The sequence below is a fragment of the Amblyomma americanum genome, chromosome 8, assembly GCF_052857255.1.
Source record: "Amblyomma americanum isolate KBUSLIRL-KWMA chromosome 8, ASM5285725v1, whole genome shotgun sequence".
Classification (NCBI taxonomy): domain Eukaryota; kingdom Metazoa; phylum Arthropoda; class Arachnida; order Ixodida; family Ixodidae; genus Amblyomma; species Amblyomma americanum.
The window spans coordinates 40,710,648-40,727,111 of NC_135504.1; positions in this window are offsets into that span (position 1 = coordinate 40,710,648).

Consider the following 16,464-nt stretch of genomic DNA (forward strand, 5'->3'; position numbering starts at 1 on the left):
CGTCCTGATTATGCTGCCAGTGGTACTAATAATAATAATTGGTTTTGGGGGGAAAGGAAATGGCGCAGTATCTGTCTCATATATCGTTGGACACCTGAACCGTGCCGTAAGGGAAGGGATAAAGGAGGGAGTGAAAGAAGAAAGGAAGAAGAGGTCTGCCAGTGGTACAAAGTTCGGTTTTCTCTTTGAGCTCACCAGGTCACCTCTGCAGTTTACTTCTGTGGGCGAGTAAAAGACAAGGTGTTACAGTTACTAACGTTGCGGAATAATACCAGTCCCTTGCCGCATACACGCACAGCTCCTAGTAAAACCCCTCCCTCGAAACACCCACGACACCTATCATTCGGCCTGCTGCACAGCCCGTGCAAAGGCTCTCCACAAATACTATACGGTTCGGAAGCCGACGCCGTATGGGTGGACGCAGCCTGTACGCGCGAAGACGCGGCAATTGCACTCGTTGACCACACACTCCAACCCAACGCCACTCTTCGCCTTCCTGCCACATCCAGCACGGAATCCCCGAAAGAGGCGGCAGTCGCACTTGCCCTCACTTGCACCAATGCCCGGTACGTCCTTACCGACTCAAAATTGCACGAGTGCAAGTCCATGAGACCAAAGCCGCCGCGGTGGCTCAGTGCTTATGGCGTTCGGCTGCTGTCCCGAAAGACGCAGGTTCGATCCCGGCCGCGGCGGTCGAATTTCGATGGAGGCGAAATTCCAGAGGCCCGTGTACTTTGCGATGTCAGTGCACGTTAAAGAATCCCAGGTGGTCGAAATTCCCGGAGCCCTCCTTTACGGCGTCCCTCATAGCCTGAGTCGCTTCGGGACTTTAAATTCCCATTAACCAAACTAAACCAAAACATGAGACCGCTCTCCACATCCTCAGCTCGGCCCCATAAACCTGCCCCGCCATGTGGAGCTGATCTGGGTGCCTGCGCACTCTGGGAACCCCGGCAACGAAGCCGCCAGTGACCACACTCGAGGTTTAATCAGCCGGGCGGCGGCTGCATCGGAGTCTGGCTCTGTCCCATGTCAGTTTTTATGATGTCGACAACGCGATTACCTTCGCCACTTTGGCTGAACTAATTTGGGTTATTTCTCGCCCCATTTGAAAACCATGCGATTGCGGGAGGGCGCAGAGCACCGGTAATCAAATCACTACATTCCGTGACCCACGTACCACGCGGCAATCTTCGTTGCTCCAGCGCGGGCAGAGCAGAGAATATTACGTCGTATACGTGCGTCACGGAGCGCAGCGATTTGATTGACGTCGCTCTGCGCCCTCCCGCAAGCGCGCGCTTTTCGAATGGGGCAAGAAATGGCCCAGATTAGTTGAGCCACAGCGGCGAGGGTAATCTAGTTTCTCGATATTCCAAAAAACTGATATGGCTATTAATAACGGCCGACTACAATTCTTTTTTTTTTCAGTCAGGTGCCTGTCTGCAATAGTTAAAAAGTGAACTATTAGAATTTAATTAATCACTTTATTAGTTAACATTGTTCCTCTGTTTTCTGTTCGCCAACACTGGTATTACTATGCCTCAGAAAGCTACTCTTAGCCTCAAGAACCCTATTATCAAAATTTAGTGGTCGGCTTTCCTGAAACACCTGGTATAGGTTTGGCTGTCTGAATTATCATAAGAAGTGTGTGTGTTTTTTTATATTTCATCACTAAATCTTGATACCGAACTCGCGAACTCGTGCTCATAAGCGGAGAAGGTTCATGACGGCGCCGTGCCCTTCTTCACGGTCGCTTTGACCGCGTTGTTATAGGTCATGGAAGAAGTTACTGCTGGTTATCCGTGGTTCTTGTGACCAGTCGGAGAGGAACTGCAATGTGCAATGTGTGAGGCCATCTACGCACCACGTGCGTATTGAACACGTGGCGACACATGTGGGTACGAGTTAAACACGTGGTCCCCGCGTGGTGTGCACATAATTCGACACGCGGCCGAAGGCTCTTCTCGGGCTGGCCACAATGGCCCCAGGCAACCAGCACCGTCTTCTCTTGCTTGATCATAACAGCGCGCTTTCCGACGGGTTCTATAGAGGAAAGCGGCACCAACTTGCTTGTGCAATGTAAACTTCAATCGCAGTGTCAGCAGTGCATGAAGTAAATAAGTCAAGGCGTCGCATTTTGTGAGAATGATTTCTCCCGTTCATTCTTTCGCCTCTTCGTCATTGGCGGCTATCGTTTGTGACGTCAGGGCTGTTCGTTAGCGAGCAATGTCACTGGCTGAATCCGGTGCCGAAGGCGCGCATCACCAATGGCAAGAGGAAAAATTCACGGGGATAAGTTTTGCGTTGAGAATGCAATAATATTCTCGGCTATTGATGCTTTTAATGGCCGTGACGTCCCTTCCGGTTTGATGACGTTTCTTCACTCCAGCAAATGGGGCAATTTTATGACTGATGACACATTTCTTTCCTGTGAGACTTTCAATACTCAAGATAGGAATCGTTTCAAAGTATTGCCTCTAGGCCCTAGCGTCGTTACCTTCCGTAAGCATGCACAGTGTGCAACGGTCTGGGCCACTGTATCTCAATAGCATATTTCGTTCTCTTCTGGTTGGAGTTGGTTTGTGCACTCGAAGAGAGTAGACGTGTTTCTCGAAGCTCTCCGCTCCTTCGCTACGCCTAAGGCTTCGTCGCGCCGAGGGGCTCCATTATGGAGCCCAGGAAACTCCCGCATGTTAGTCGGACACTAAGCTCATTGAGGACCGGGGCAGTACCGCGTTCCGTCAGCCTGAACGCCCGGCCCTGTGATGCTGACACCGTTACCAAGCTGCTGGTGGCACTGCAACGCGCCACGCAAGAGGTCCAGCAGGCGAATTTGACCCCAGCACAGGCGGTTGAATCGGTGCAGTCCCTCCACCTCACTGTCTCGAACCAGCAGTCGCCACCACGTGGCCCTCCTACTGCCCCCCTCCCTGCGGCCACAGCAGCGACGACGGGCCTTTCTACCACCACCCACGGGACCTAGGGGACTGATTACGGCAATCCAGCGGTGGTCTCGGACATAGAGAGCGAGGCCATGGACTAGTCAACTATTCGAACGCGCCGACGGTTGCCTTCTCCTTCGGAGCGAACCACCAATGGCGGCCATGGACGCAACATCCAGCCACGTGGAGCCGCAACAAAACGCGATGCCCGAAGCCATCCCCTTTCCGCCTGACACAAAGGCGGCAGCATTCCAGGAAGCGCACAGCATCACCACCGCTGTCATCGTGGCCTCCCCCCAGCCAGGCCATCTGGGTGACGTCACGGCCGCCCACACCAGCCCCGCAATGGCAGGCTTGAGAGGGGAAGGAAGACTGAATGGTGGGCCATGCAGTTGGTATGACATGTCGAAGAACAATTTTTAGCAGCCGAAAAAAGACGAGGGACAAGAGGAGAACCTACACATGACATGGCTGGGCTAACAACTGATATCTTTATCTGGGTGACGTCGCGGCCGTCCACCCCAGCCCCGCAATGACAGGCTTGAGAGGGGAAGGAAGACTGAATGGTGGGCCATGCAGTTGGTATGACATGTCGAAGAACAATTTTTAGCAGCCGAAAAAAGACGAGGGACAAGAGGAGAACCTACACATGACATGGCTGGGCTAACAACTGATATCTTTATTGTGCACACTCGGCAGAGTAACCATCACGCATGCGCCAAGCCAAAACAGACAACGTATAGGGAACTTGCGGTGAAGTTTGCGGTGCCATTTGCAGCGCCATAACACACTGCTTAGCGAAAAGAGCAAGCAGTTTTGGGTAGTACTCTTAGTACCTTTCCGCGCCACCTTCCTGCGCTTATTGGCGTGAGCCTCCGCGCTCTGTCGAAGGCGCACGTGCCATGCGTCAGTTATCTGGGCTACGCCGAGAGAAGCTAGGCAATGAATGCTGTAAGCCAAACGCGGGCATCTAATCACGCAGAATGTGCTCTCGCGTTTGCAGCGGCCCAAGCGGCTGACAAAAGCAGTTTTGAGTCATCGAATGGAACAATTGCAGTGCCACCTTGGCAGCGCAGGTTCCCCATACCTTTAGTCACTCAAGAAGTCAATCTCTTTCGTTGTCAGCCAAATCGACGGGGAACTGATGCAAGCATCACCATGTTTATCTACCAGATAGGTCTGAAGAATTTCACGTGCCTTTCTTGTTTTTCCGTGGCCTAAAATGGTTGCATGATTGAACGTGAGGAAAGTGTTATATAGGACAGACTGGTGATTGTGTTAATGAAAGGCTGAGCAAGCACCGTATAAAAATTGGTAGTGTTGAAGATAGCAATCTTGCCTTGCATTGTAGTAGATGCCCCGGGAAGTGTTCCCCCTCGTTTCAGTCACGTAATCGTTTTAGGCCACGAAAAAGAAGGAAGGCACGTGAATTTCTTGAGGCCTATCTGATAGATAAACATGGTGATGCTTGCGTCAGTCCCCCTCGATTGGGCTGACAGCGAAAGAGATTGACTTCTTGAGTGATTAAATGTATACGTTGTCTGTATTGCTTGGCGCATGCGTGACGGTTACTCTGCGGAATGTCAGTTGTTAGTCCAATCTTGTCCTGTGTAGGTTCTCCTCTTGTCCCTCGTCTTTTTTTCGGCTGGTAAAAATTATCCTTGAGAGGAGAAGGGTCGGCTGCGGCGGGCACACCCTCTCCCACGCACGCCTCTGCGGCTCCGGGCACCCTCCCGACTGCAAGCTCAGCAACGACGGGCCATCGGGAGGAGGCTGCTGGCCCAGCTGAGCTGACTGCGAGCTGCCCACCCTACCCACCCAGTAACGGAGAATCACTAGCAGGAGGGATGCGGCCTGCAGCCTGATCCCGTGGAAGCAGGCCTCGTCGCGGGGCCAGCTGCGACCCAGAGCTGCCCTGGCCAGGGCTGCCACCGCAATATAGGCCCCGGACAGCATACACGGGACTATCCTCTTCCGCCCAGTCCAGCGAGACGCGGCCTTCTCGCGGGAACAAGGCTGGGCGGAGGAACTTGGACCGCGGCCGGGCGTCCTGGCTGTCCGAGTCAACACCAGGCGTGGTGTTGTGGCGGTGGAGGCGGCGAGCGCGGGTGTACCCTGAGCGAGCTGCTCGCCATCTCCGTGATTCGCGGCGTAGCAGTGAGCGCGAGGGAACCCGCGCCCCGCAACCACTGCTCCGGCCTTGTGTTCGGGGTGAATGGGCGCCGGACGGTGGACGAGCTGCTCCCTGCAACCGACACAACTGTGCCTATCGTATCGGCTTCGCTTTCTGATAGCACCATAACTATCAGATTTTCGGCGCCGGTGCCACCGGCTTACATCTCCATCTACCGCAGGCGCCTGGCTGTGCGTGCCTGCAGACCACGGCCACTGCAGTGCGGTAAGTGCGGCTGTTTGGGCCACACCACTGGGGCCTCCACGATCAGGGCGCCTGTCCGAGCCGCAAGCCACGCTGCATCAACTGCGGCGGGCAACACGCGGCCACGAAGCCCGTGTGCCATCACTGGCAGCGCGAGAGATATGCGGCTACCCTGCTCGCCACATCGCAGGTGCCACTGTCTCGGTGCCCTGTCCGGGCCGTGGTGAACGCGGAAACGGCGCCCCCGGCCACCCAGGAGCACCGCACTATACCGCCTGGAGCTTGATTTTATGCGCAAGTGGTGAGCCGTGGACAGAGCCAGCGAAGCCAGCAGCTCCAACAACGCGGGCCGGCAGAGATCGGGCCCGCGCACATCCCGTCGGGCACCGCCCGTGCCCGCGGCCAAAATCCCGGGCCAGCCTCCGGATGCTCGCGTTGCGGGCACTCAGCACTCTGCTTCCGGAGGGCTCTGAAGGTCGCCGGGCCTGCTTATAAGCTGCAGGCTCTCCTCAACAGGGTGCCATGGCTAGTCTCCGGGCTCCACCACTGATCCCCACAATACTCCAGTGGAATGTGCGCTCTCTTGCAGCGTGGTACTCCGAGCTCCGCGTGAAAAATCGCGGAAAGCACGCCGGAGGTTATTGCGCTGCAGGAGACATGTGTACGGGTCCACGACGGTGAGCCCCAAAGGCGGCTACCTGGCTACGTTGGGTATCATTCGGCAACTACATGTGAGGAGGTGTCCTGTGCTGCAGTGCCCTGTGTCGACCGCTCCCATCGCCCTGGGAAATCGCGGTGTGCGGTGTATGTGCGGCGGGATGTTCAGCATACACTCGTCAGATCGGCGGCGGCGACATCCGATGCCCAGGAGTGTGTGGTGGTTACAGTGCGCGTCGGTGGTGTTGACACGTCGGTGGCCTTTGTTTACGTGCGCCCAGCTGTCGCGTGGAACGCGCTGTGTTCTCGTGTTGTGTCTTCGTGCTGTGCTCCGCGCCAAATCATCTGTGGTGATTTTAACGCCCACCATAGTGCGTGGGGCAGTGCATGCCACTCCGCGCGTGGAGACGACCTGCAGGACGCAGCAACGCAGCTGGGACTCACCCCCTTGAACACCGGCGAGCCCACCTTTCGACGACGCGGAACACCCGGCTCCTGCATCGACGTTGCCTTCGCATCCAGAGGCATCGAGGCGGCATGGCGCCGATCACCATCTCTCTGGGGCTCGGATCACTACCCCATCCTGATGGAACCCACTGCGGCGGAGGCGCGCGTCATACGCACATGCTCGATCGTCAACTGGAGTGCGTTCAGGCAGGTGGTAGACGAGCTCCACCTGGAGCTCCAGCACCGCAAGTACCTGCGCGTGTGCCTCGGCCTGCCCAAAAATTCGCAGTGCGCCGCAACACTGGCCGAGGCAGGAGCATGGCCGCTTCAGCTCCAAGCAGCGCGAAGGGCACTGCATCACATCGACCGGCTCCATCGCACACCGGATGGCGGCGTGCTACTACAGCGCATGCGCACGCAGCCGCTCTCTCGAATGGGCACGGCGCTGCTAGAATATGAGCGCTTCACTGAAGCCCCCTTCTTCGGCCCCTGCACGCCCTGGCCTGCTGCCTCGGAGTACAGCAAGAGATTGTCGGCATCGCGGGAAAGCGGAACACACCCCTCTGTGCTGTGGTGCAGCTGGCCAGAGCCGTCATACACGAGGAACTCCAGGACCATCTCCTCGTGTACATTGATGGCTCAGTGGTCCGTGACAGCCACTGCCTCGCAGCGGCGGCTACCAACCCTGCCCTGCGTCTGCACAGTCAGACACACGCCACCGTCCTGGGCTCCTCCACCACGGCGGAGTTGATGGGGATCCGGATGGGATTGGACCTGCTGCTCTCCATCGTCCCTCGGCCACCCAGGAGTGCTCTGCTATGCGATTCCCGCATCGCCCTCAGCAGCCTGCAGTGCAACGGCCGCGGTACCCCACTAATGCGGGACATTCGCTCGCGCATCGAGCGCCTTGCGCTGAGAGGTTGTGCCGTGCGTGCACAGTGGGTGCCCGGTCACTGCGGCATCGCTGGCAACGAGGAAGCTGACGATCTCGCGACCTCCGCGCACCAACTACCTGCCAGCGATCTGCCCCTTGCGCTGGAGGACGTGCGTGCGGTCATCCACGACCATCTCCGAAAGCAGCACCCCTACCCACGCATCGCAAGAGGTGAGCGCATCGACAGCATCACCGGCTGTCGCGCACTTCAGCAGTCACAACGTTTAATGATCCTCCGCGCGCGCATTGGCTGCGTGTGGCCCGGAGAACGACGCGAGCGTCACTAAATCGCGACGAGTGATGTGTGTGACGGATGCGGTGCAGTGGAAACACTAGAACACCAGCTCCTTCACTGTGCCGCGTTCGCCGATGCTCGTCGCGATATGCTTGCAGCCTATAGGGCGCTAGGCATACTACCAGACTCCCTCAAGATGTTATTGTGGCCGCAGGGCAGTGCGCGCTCCCGTGAGCGAACCTTGGTGAGCCTCTGTGCATTCCTCGAACACACGGGCTTGACGTCCCGTCTGTTTTGCGCCAGGTAGTGTCGCGCAGTGACCGAACGCTCCGCGTGTGATAGTTTGGACGATTAACAGCTGGGCGCGCCACCCCAGCTGTTGTGTGCAAAGTGTTGTGCGCGTGTGTTTTTCCTTTCTTTATTGAGTTTGCACGTGTACAATTTGTACAAATGTATTGTTATGCAAATAGTGTATTTATCGCCTCTTCCTCTATCCTTTCTTGCTGTCCCCTCACCTCTATCATTTCACTTCTTCAAACTGCCTCCTATCCTTTATTTTCGCTGCCCCAGCTCAGGTGCCGCCACCGTAGTAATGGCAGATGCCGGGGTTAGCAAAAATCTTTTACCTTACTTTTTGTTTTTATTTCACATTAAATACTTACTACTGCTACTACTTCTGGTTCCATTCACACGGAATGCAGTGCGTGCGAACGTAAGCGGACCGCTTCCTTTTTGACCACAGTAGGCGGTGAATCGCTTTGCAACATCTCTGAAACTTTAGCAATGTAGCTTATTTGCAGGGGGAAAGCAACAACCAAATCCGCGAAAGGGCAATATGGATGGTGTTTGAGCGGAATACTATTGTTTTACTTTCTGCACTTCGTCCAGGAGTTATAGGTAAACATCAAGGACTCTAACTTTTTATTGAGGTATAAAAAACAGTTAAGCGTTAAATTCGTTCGCATTACTACCATCACCTGCTCAATATATATCCCTCTGGTGGGTGTGATGCTGCCACACTCCGGAAGGCCTCCACCCACTACCTACCCACCTTTGAATTCGACCCGTCTTCACCTTTCAGAACACTCCACCCAACATCAAGCAACCAACTTTCATCATCTAGAAGACCTCCACCAACTACCCTTCCACCTTCACCATACACAAGACATCCGCCAACTACCCTTCCACCCTCACTATACAGAAGACACCCACCAACTACCCTTCCACCCTCATCATACAGAAGACACCCACCAACTACCCTTCCACCCTCACCATCCAGAAGACACCCACCAACTACCCTTCCACCCTCACCATACAGAAGACACCCACCAACTACCCTTCCACCCTCACCATCCAGAAGACACCCACCAACTACCCTTCCACCCTCACCGTACAGAAGACACCCACCAACTACCCTTCCATCCTCACCATCCAGAAGACACCCACCAACTACCCTTCCACCCTCACCATACAGAAGACACCCACCAACTACCCTTCCACCCTCACCATACAGAAGACACCCACCAACTACCCTTCCACCCTCACCATCCAGAAGACACCCACCAACTACCCTTCCACCCTCATCATCCAGAAGACACCCACCAACTATCCATCCACCTTCACCGTCCAGAAGGCCTGCACCAACTATCGTCGCACCTTCACGGTCCAGAGACCACCATCAACCATAATCCCACCTTCGCCGTCCAGATGACCTCTATTACCTCTCCTCCCGTCGCACCTTCACGGTCCAGAGACCACCATCAACCATAATCCCACCTTCGCCGTCCAGATGACCTCTATTACCTCTCCTCCCGTCTCACCCTGCAGAAGACCTCCACCAAGTATCCTCCCACCTTTATCATCCAGACGCCACAACCAACTATCCCACTGCCAGCCTACCGACGCTTTCCCCACCACCAACCGCCTACCTCCGCCCTCCAAAAGGCCCTACCCACCCTCCACCCTCTCACTTCCACCCTCAAGAGGCCTCCACCCACGAGAAGCCCATGCAGCACTATAGAACGTAAAATCCGCGGTGAAATACAATTCAAAGCCACACAAGAAGGCCGTTATTATGGCAGCGAAATGTACTATCAGCATCAAATGAAACGCGAACAAAAAAAAACTGAGGTGGAAACACAAAAACACCGACATAGCTCCTGGAGAGGGAATGTAATCGAGGTTGATTAAAGTTTCTGAGCAAGTCTCCGCGCCTTCGAACTTCAAATGACCTGATGTGGTACTGACCTTTCCCTGCCTAAGTGCTTATTATTTTGCTGTTCGTGCCTCAATTGTCTTATTCGAGTTTAATTTCTTGCTGATAGTACAACCAATACTGCTGATGCAGATTTGTCGCATCATTTGTCGCATTTTTTTTTCTCTGGCATTTAGACTCTTACTACTCCGAAGGTTAGCTCTCGTGTGCGCAGCCTAGGAAAACAAAGACCACTTACTTCACCGTCCACGGTTGTTTAAAAACGCTGCCCGGAATGCCAAGCGCTCTTCGGAGGCTGTTGAACCCGCATGCGTAACCCCTACACTCAAGCGGCGCCGGGGAGTCGCTGTTCGAGGCGCATGACTGAGCGATCCCATCTCTCCACTCTACGGCGGCGTTGTTGGCGCCAGCCCAACCTGTGCCTCTTCTGCCCGATGACCTCATTTCTGTTCAAACTCAGCCGGCATGTTGTACAGGGCCTGTGTGTGTACACGCTGTCTACGCACAAGATTCTAAGGAACAACTCCTCGTGGCGGAACTGCTTTTCCTTTCACTTTGTTTTTTTTACGTGGAGCACTATATACTATAGCGAGCCTCAAGGGCATTCAGTGTTTCGTCCGTAGCTCGGGAATGAGTCGGTTAGTTTGGAGAAGGCGTGACCATTTTTGTCGATGAGTCTGAGCGCCGATGCAAGTATAGACGATGAGTCAATGAATCATTGTGGCCTCCTTATAAAGGGGCATATCCGCCAAGAATATCTCAGCCAAAGTTAGCTAAGTGGGTGAAATAGCGCAGCAACTTGCACGTGATGAATAACTAGCGATAACCTTGAAGAAGGTAGAACGCTTAAGCCTGCGTAGCTCTGAAAAACTAGCAAACCCATCCGCCTGCCCTTTTAAAAATTGTCTGTAGACAGTCTATAGACATTTTATAGACTCTATTGCCTTCCTATAGATATTTCTTTTTGTCTACTCGTAGTCTATAAATTGTATATAGACAAAAATCTACTAAAAGTGCATGGCCATATATCTATAGATTGTCTATAGACTGTCTACAGGATTTGCATTGTCTACAGACCTTTCTCTAGGGTTCGTCTATAGACTTTATAGGCAGAAGTCTGTGGACACTCTATGGACAGTCTAAGAAAGTTTTTTTAAGGGTAGTTTCGCGGTGAAAGTCGGTTAACTCATGTAATTAGGAGCAAAAAAATCATGCCCTTTCTGCAATCCAATTTTTCTGGAATTTCTCTGTGTTCTCAGCTGTAGGCCAGCCGTTGGTCATACATTCAGAGAAAATCGCAGCTCACTTGTATACAATGTCAAGCGGTTCGGCAATCAGCACGATTACTGCATGCCGTCTGTGTAAAGCAGCGTCTATGGGCCAATGGCTGTTTTCTCAGACAAGCGGTTGGCCGCGGAATGAATAGTAAGCAAGTGGAGAACGACACATACCTCTGTATCGCATTATAGATTTTGCATACAGTCACCTGCATATTTGTCTAGAGCGCTCGTAAGGCGCGCTCTGGCCCGCCTTGGCAGCCTGCTCCGCTGCGTCCTCGACTGGACATTGTTTCACAAAGTATGTCATGACCCGCGAAAAAAATAATATAAAACCCAGGTGACGTGATTGCTTGAAACCCCGGAGTGCTCGTGAATGACGCCAACGCACTATCTCGTGTTCTTTTCCTGCGCTCCGGAAGTGTTTTGAGGACTGCATAGAAACCTTCATTGCGCGAAAAGTGTGTGGGTATAGCCTACGTAAAATTTTAACTACACGTCCTCGTCTTCATCACTACAGGAGTTGAAAACGGCAGGTGATTGACGTTATTACGAAGAACGCTTCCTTAGTGCTAGTCTACCTTCAGCTATAGCCTATCCCCCCCCCCCTTCGCCCCCTCCTCCTGCATTAAATACGCCAAATCCCTAATGTCCGGGCCACTTCATGGCCAGAGCTTTGCTGTTACGGCTGTTCATTTTCGCACTACTTCGCTAGCGATCCCTAAAAAGCAGATGTCTGTCCGAAGCCTCTCAGATACGTGCAGAAATAAAATAACTATCGTCGTGACTGCGTTATGAACCCTCGGAGGGCCGAACAGATCAGCTTCGCTGGCCACTGCAAGAGAGCACTATGCTATCGCCGCAAGCGATCACGCATCATGTTAAACTGCAACAAACACTCGCGCTGTGCATTGCGCATCGTCGCTTTCAACAACTTCCATCTGTGGGCGAAAGTCACGAAATGAAAGGAAACGCGGATAAGTGGCTCCCAGGGTCAATGCACACCTCAGTCGTGCTTTCAGGTACGTGGCTTTGGTGCCCACCCGAAAAAACTTGGTTTCGCACAGTTTTTAGTGCTTAGCAATGGCAAATATCCAGCAATCTTTATGTTGATTTGCATTTGAAGAAAATTGATTTTTCTCCATACTCATTGGTCATAAAAATTTGTTTTTTCTTTCAACTTTAGATGCTCATTTGGTTTTCTTCTTTTTTACTGTTCTTCTGATTCGCCAAAGTGGTCATTGTTTTGAGGTAGCTTTGGCGACAGTTCTTAACCTTCTCAAACCCCGACGAATTTCTTTTGGCTCCTGCCCCTTAAGCAATGTCAACACTAAATACGCTTGCAATGGACTACTGCTGGCGTTACAATTAAAGCCGAATAATGTCTTTGGTGCTAGGCGGGTCATATACACATGCGACTGGTCACTGCTGCTGAGTACTGAGAAAATCAGTCGAGTTGATGTGCAACTTGGATGGACTTTCAAAAAGGAAAGTTTACCGTCAGGCATCGCGACTTGAAAAAATTGGCGGTAGTTTAGCTGTGGTTAAACATGGAGTGACGCGGTAGCTTCAGCTGGCCGAGTGGAACTTGGTCACGTGACAAACCACGTGATCAGCCACGGCGCCGCGCCGCCGGCAGCTGCTCCGCATCACGTGACCAACCACGTGACAGCGTGGCGGCGCAGCCACAGGGTGGCGGCGCCGCCACGCCGAAGGCTCAGAATGCTACCGTAATGTAGCTATCGCTGCAAAAGCAGCTAATTCAAGGAGCAGATTTCGTAATAGTTATTTTTCTTTTCAAGCTTTTGCCTCTACGTCATGGAGGCAAAACGCTAAGGCGCCCGTGTGCTGTGCGATGTCAGTGGACGTTAAAGGTCCTCAGGTGGTCGAAATAATTCCGGAGCCCTCCACTACGGCACCTCTTTCTTCCTTTCTTCTTTCACTCCCTCCTTTATCCCTTCCCTTACGGCGCGGCGCGGTTCAGGTCCCCGGTGATATATGAGACAGATACTGCGCCATTTCTTTTCCCCTAAAACCAATTATTATTATTATTATTATTATTATTATTATTATTATTATTATTATTACTCTACGTCATTGGCTGCTTGCTGTCTTAAACTGCAGCTATTAGCTATGACATAGGAGGAAGCGGCTACCAGTGATAAGTGTGGGGGTTCTTACCAGGCCGTTGAGCCTCCTTTGAGGTCTCGGCCGTGAACTCCGAGCTCCCGGTATCACACACCACGCGCGGCCGTTCTCATGGCGGCGCAGGGGAAATGCGAAATAAGAACACAACACGGGACAGGACGCTTTGTCCGGGGCCAAACGTTTATTGGACTATTCCAAAAGCGCTGGATGTTTGATCTGCGACCCTTGCCGTCTGGCTTGGTCGTGAGGCTGACGGGGCAAGATGGCGACAACAAAGGGGGAAGAAGGGAGGTAATTACCTGACCTCCTCTCGCAGTCACGGCTCGCTGAAGTCTCACTCTCCACCGGCCACGACCGGTTGTCACTTTCGGCCAATTATCGAACGCTCCGGCGGCGCCTGGCGGTGCGCGCTTGCGACGGATTTGAGGAAACACGGCCGGTCTGGACGCGCGCTTTCGCTCTCTTGCGCTTCTCTCGAGACCGGCCGTGTAGGAAGGAGGCGAAGCAGCGCTGTGGAGCTAACCTTCTGGCCACTCGCCCGTGGGCAAGGAGGAAAGCGTCCGCTTTCCTGCGTCTCCACGGCGCGCCACGGCGGCCAGGGAAGGATACGGCCACTCCGAAACTCCCACATAAGGTGCTAAAAAGAATGAATCAGGAAAAAAAACCGCTGCAAAATTTGGCCCCTGTGTCGTCGAAATCAACCTTAGAGCCCTTGAAGACAACATTCGTACCGCCATGGGGCTCGAACCCGAGTCCACTAATTCTCTAGGGCAATCGTTTTATGCCAGCGGAGAACATTGAGGATATCTTTATTAATGATTCTCCAGAACTTCGAGTCGTCTATGTTAGTTGATCTCACGTACCGAATGGCTGCCTGCTTGGCCCGTATTCAGGAGGTGTTCACAAGTGGACATGTCCCCAGAGGTGAAAGCGGCGTGACGACAGCTGATCGGTATTTCCTGTTCTGTGAAAGGCGGGAACAGTACCAAGAAACGGGACACGGGAGAAGGTAGACGACAGACATGTCGTCTTCTTTGTTTGTCCCGTTTCTTGGGTGTTCTTTCCCGCCTATCACTGATGATTAATCAACGAGCCCGAATCAGCCTCTTTCTGGAATTAATTGCCTGTTTCATCACTGAAGCTCTTCACTACGGCTTCCCTCATAGCCTGAGCCGCTTTCATACTCAGCAATTCTGGACAAAAGCATTTCTGAGCGGGAAATCATTTATGAACGCAATTTTTTCATATAATGAAAGATTTCACTACAACAGTCAATATATCCGCGGATCACGTGACGGCAATCTTGTATTATATTTTTTTTCTATTGACGTTTTTGCTGTCGGTAAAAGCGTTCCCCATTGGTTTTCTATCGCAGGCTTAACTCTTCGATAAGATTGATGGAAACACTTTAAAAGAAAGATTTTGCTAGATATCAGAAGAATGCACCACTACGCTCAATATTTTCATAACAGTGTCTTAAAATTTTCCAACTTTCAAAAGTTTTGCCCGAGAATGCTGGACATGAAACCCAATAAACGTAACATAACGTAACGTTCCGTCATCTCGGATGAAACTGCCCTTCCCATTTCATTGGCAAGTGCACTGTGATATAAAACTATAAACTTGTGGTATAAATACTCTCGATTTATATTAAAGCATTTAAAAATACAAACAAGTGCCTGTATTTGATGTAAAGGCGGTGAGAGCTCCTATGCCACAAACACAATTCGAAACAGCGACTGCGCTGTCTACCTCTTTCTTTTTTGCAGCAAGAGAGCGCGCTCTGTTTATGGCACGCCCATTTGGACATGCCTACTCAGATGAACACATGTAGAATATACAAGGTGTTACTCCTAAGACGTTCTACAATTTTTTTAAGTGGGCTTTTTGACTTAGAAGAGCGCTTTTTTTGGCGTAGTATTGTCAGCTGTGTAGTACATTAGAATACAGCTAAGACGCGCTAACTATAGCAGGCTGGTTAACTAATGCTGATTAGTTAAATTTTTAACTATTGCTGTTAGGCTCCTTAATTACTGAGAGGTGTGTGGCCTGCCGTAGTAATATCCAGATCAATTTTTAGAATTTCTAAAGCCCGGTTACCCTATCCGCTGCAACCCAACAGATTTTGAATCCAGCACACTCCATTCTTACTCCAATATAGGCGTATTAGTGTTTAGAGTGCAGGCTTTCGAACGTTTTAGATGTACTGTGTGGAGTTGTGGAATGTCCGAAGGCTGCACGCAGGCTATGAGGCACGCTGTAGTGGAGTGTTCCGGAAATAATTTTGACCCTCTTCAGGTTCACGAGGGTTCTGGCATTAATACTTCACCGAAAAGCGGCCGCAGCACCCGGGATTTGAACCCGCGACCTTGAAATGAACAGACGAACATATCAGCCACTGCACCACTGCGACGGATATAACGTGTTAACGGATATAACGTGTTCGGTAAACAGCATAATGCCGTGATAGTTATGTCTACTTGTTCCGCGTGCTCACAGAGTAACAGCAGAGACTGTGAATATAGCGCTAGCACAAACCGATACTGTATCAGGCCATCACCAGCTGGCAACGCGCATGCGCAGGTGGCCCTGGTGGGCTACACACGCGCGAGGACAGTCGGTATCCGGTAACACTGTGTTAAATAGAAAGTTTTGTATAGCATCACCGTGTATCGCTATATACCGTATGCCGCCAGTGAACATGCGCAAATGGTACCTAGGACCCAGATGTGCCCGCAGGTGGACCACATCTGGCCCATTGGGGCCATCTGCGCATATGCTGCTGGCGGCCGGCAGTGGGAAGGAAGGGGGGGGGGGTCATACTGTAGCTTTTACAGTACCGCTATGCAAAAATTCACAGGTACACCTAATTACCTTACCAGTTGCAACGCGATAGCGTTAGAAGGCATTGACGCCTTAAATGGAAGTCACGTCACTTCCCTCCAGCCAATGGGAATTATCCGATCAGGTGACGTAACTTCCTTGGAGCCAATAGGAACTATCCGATCTGCTTACGCCACTTCCCTCCGACCAATGGGCAAGTTTTATGACCGACGATATTTTTTTTTTCTGGATGAGGTTTCTAGTGCTGTCGTATTATAACTCTGTAATGTCTCTAGTGTAGTGCTTTCCGTTGCAAATGGTGACGCGCGCAGTTATGGTCGCAAGCCGAACGCTGTAACAATGCTCTAGCGGTACTACATGAAACTAACGATGAAGACACAAATCAAAT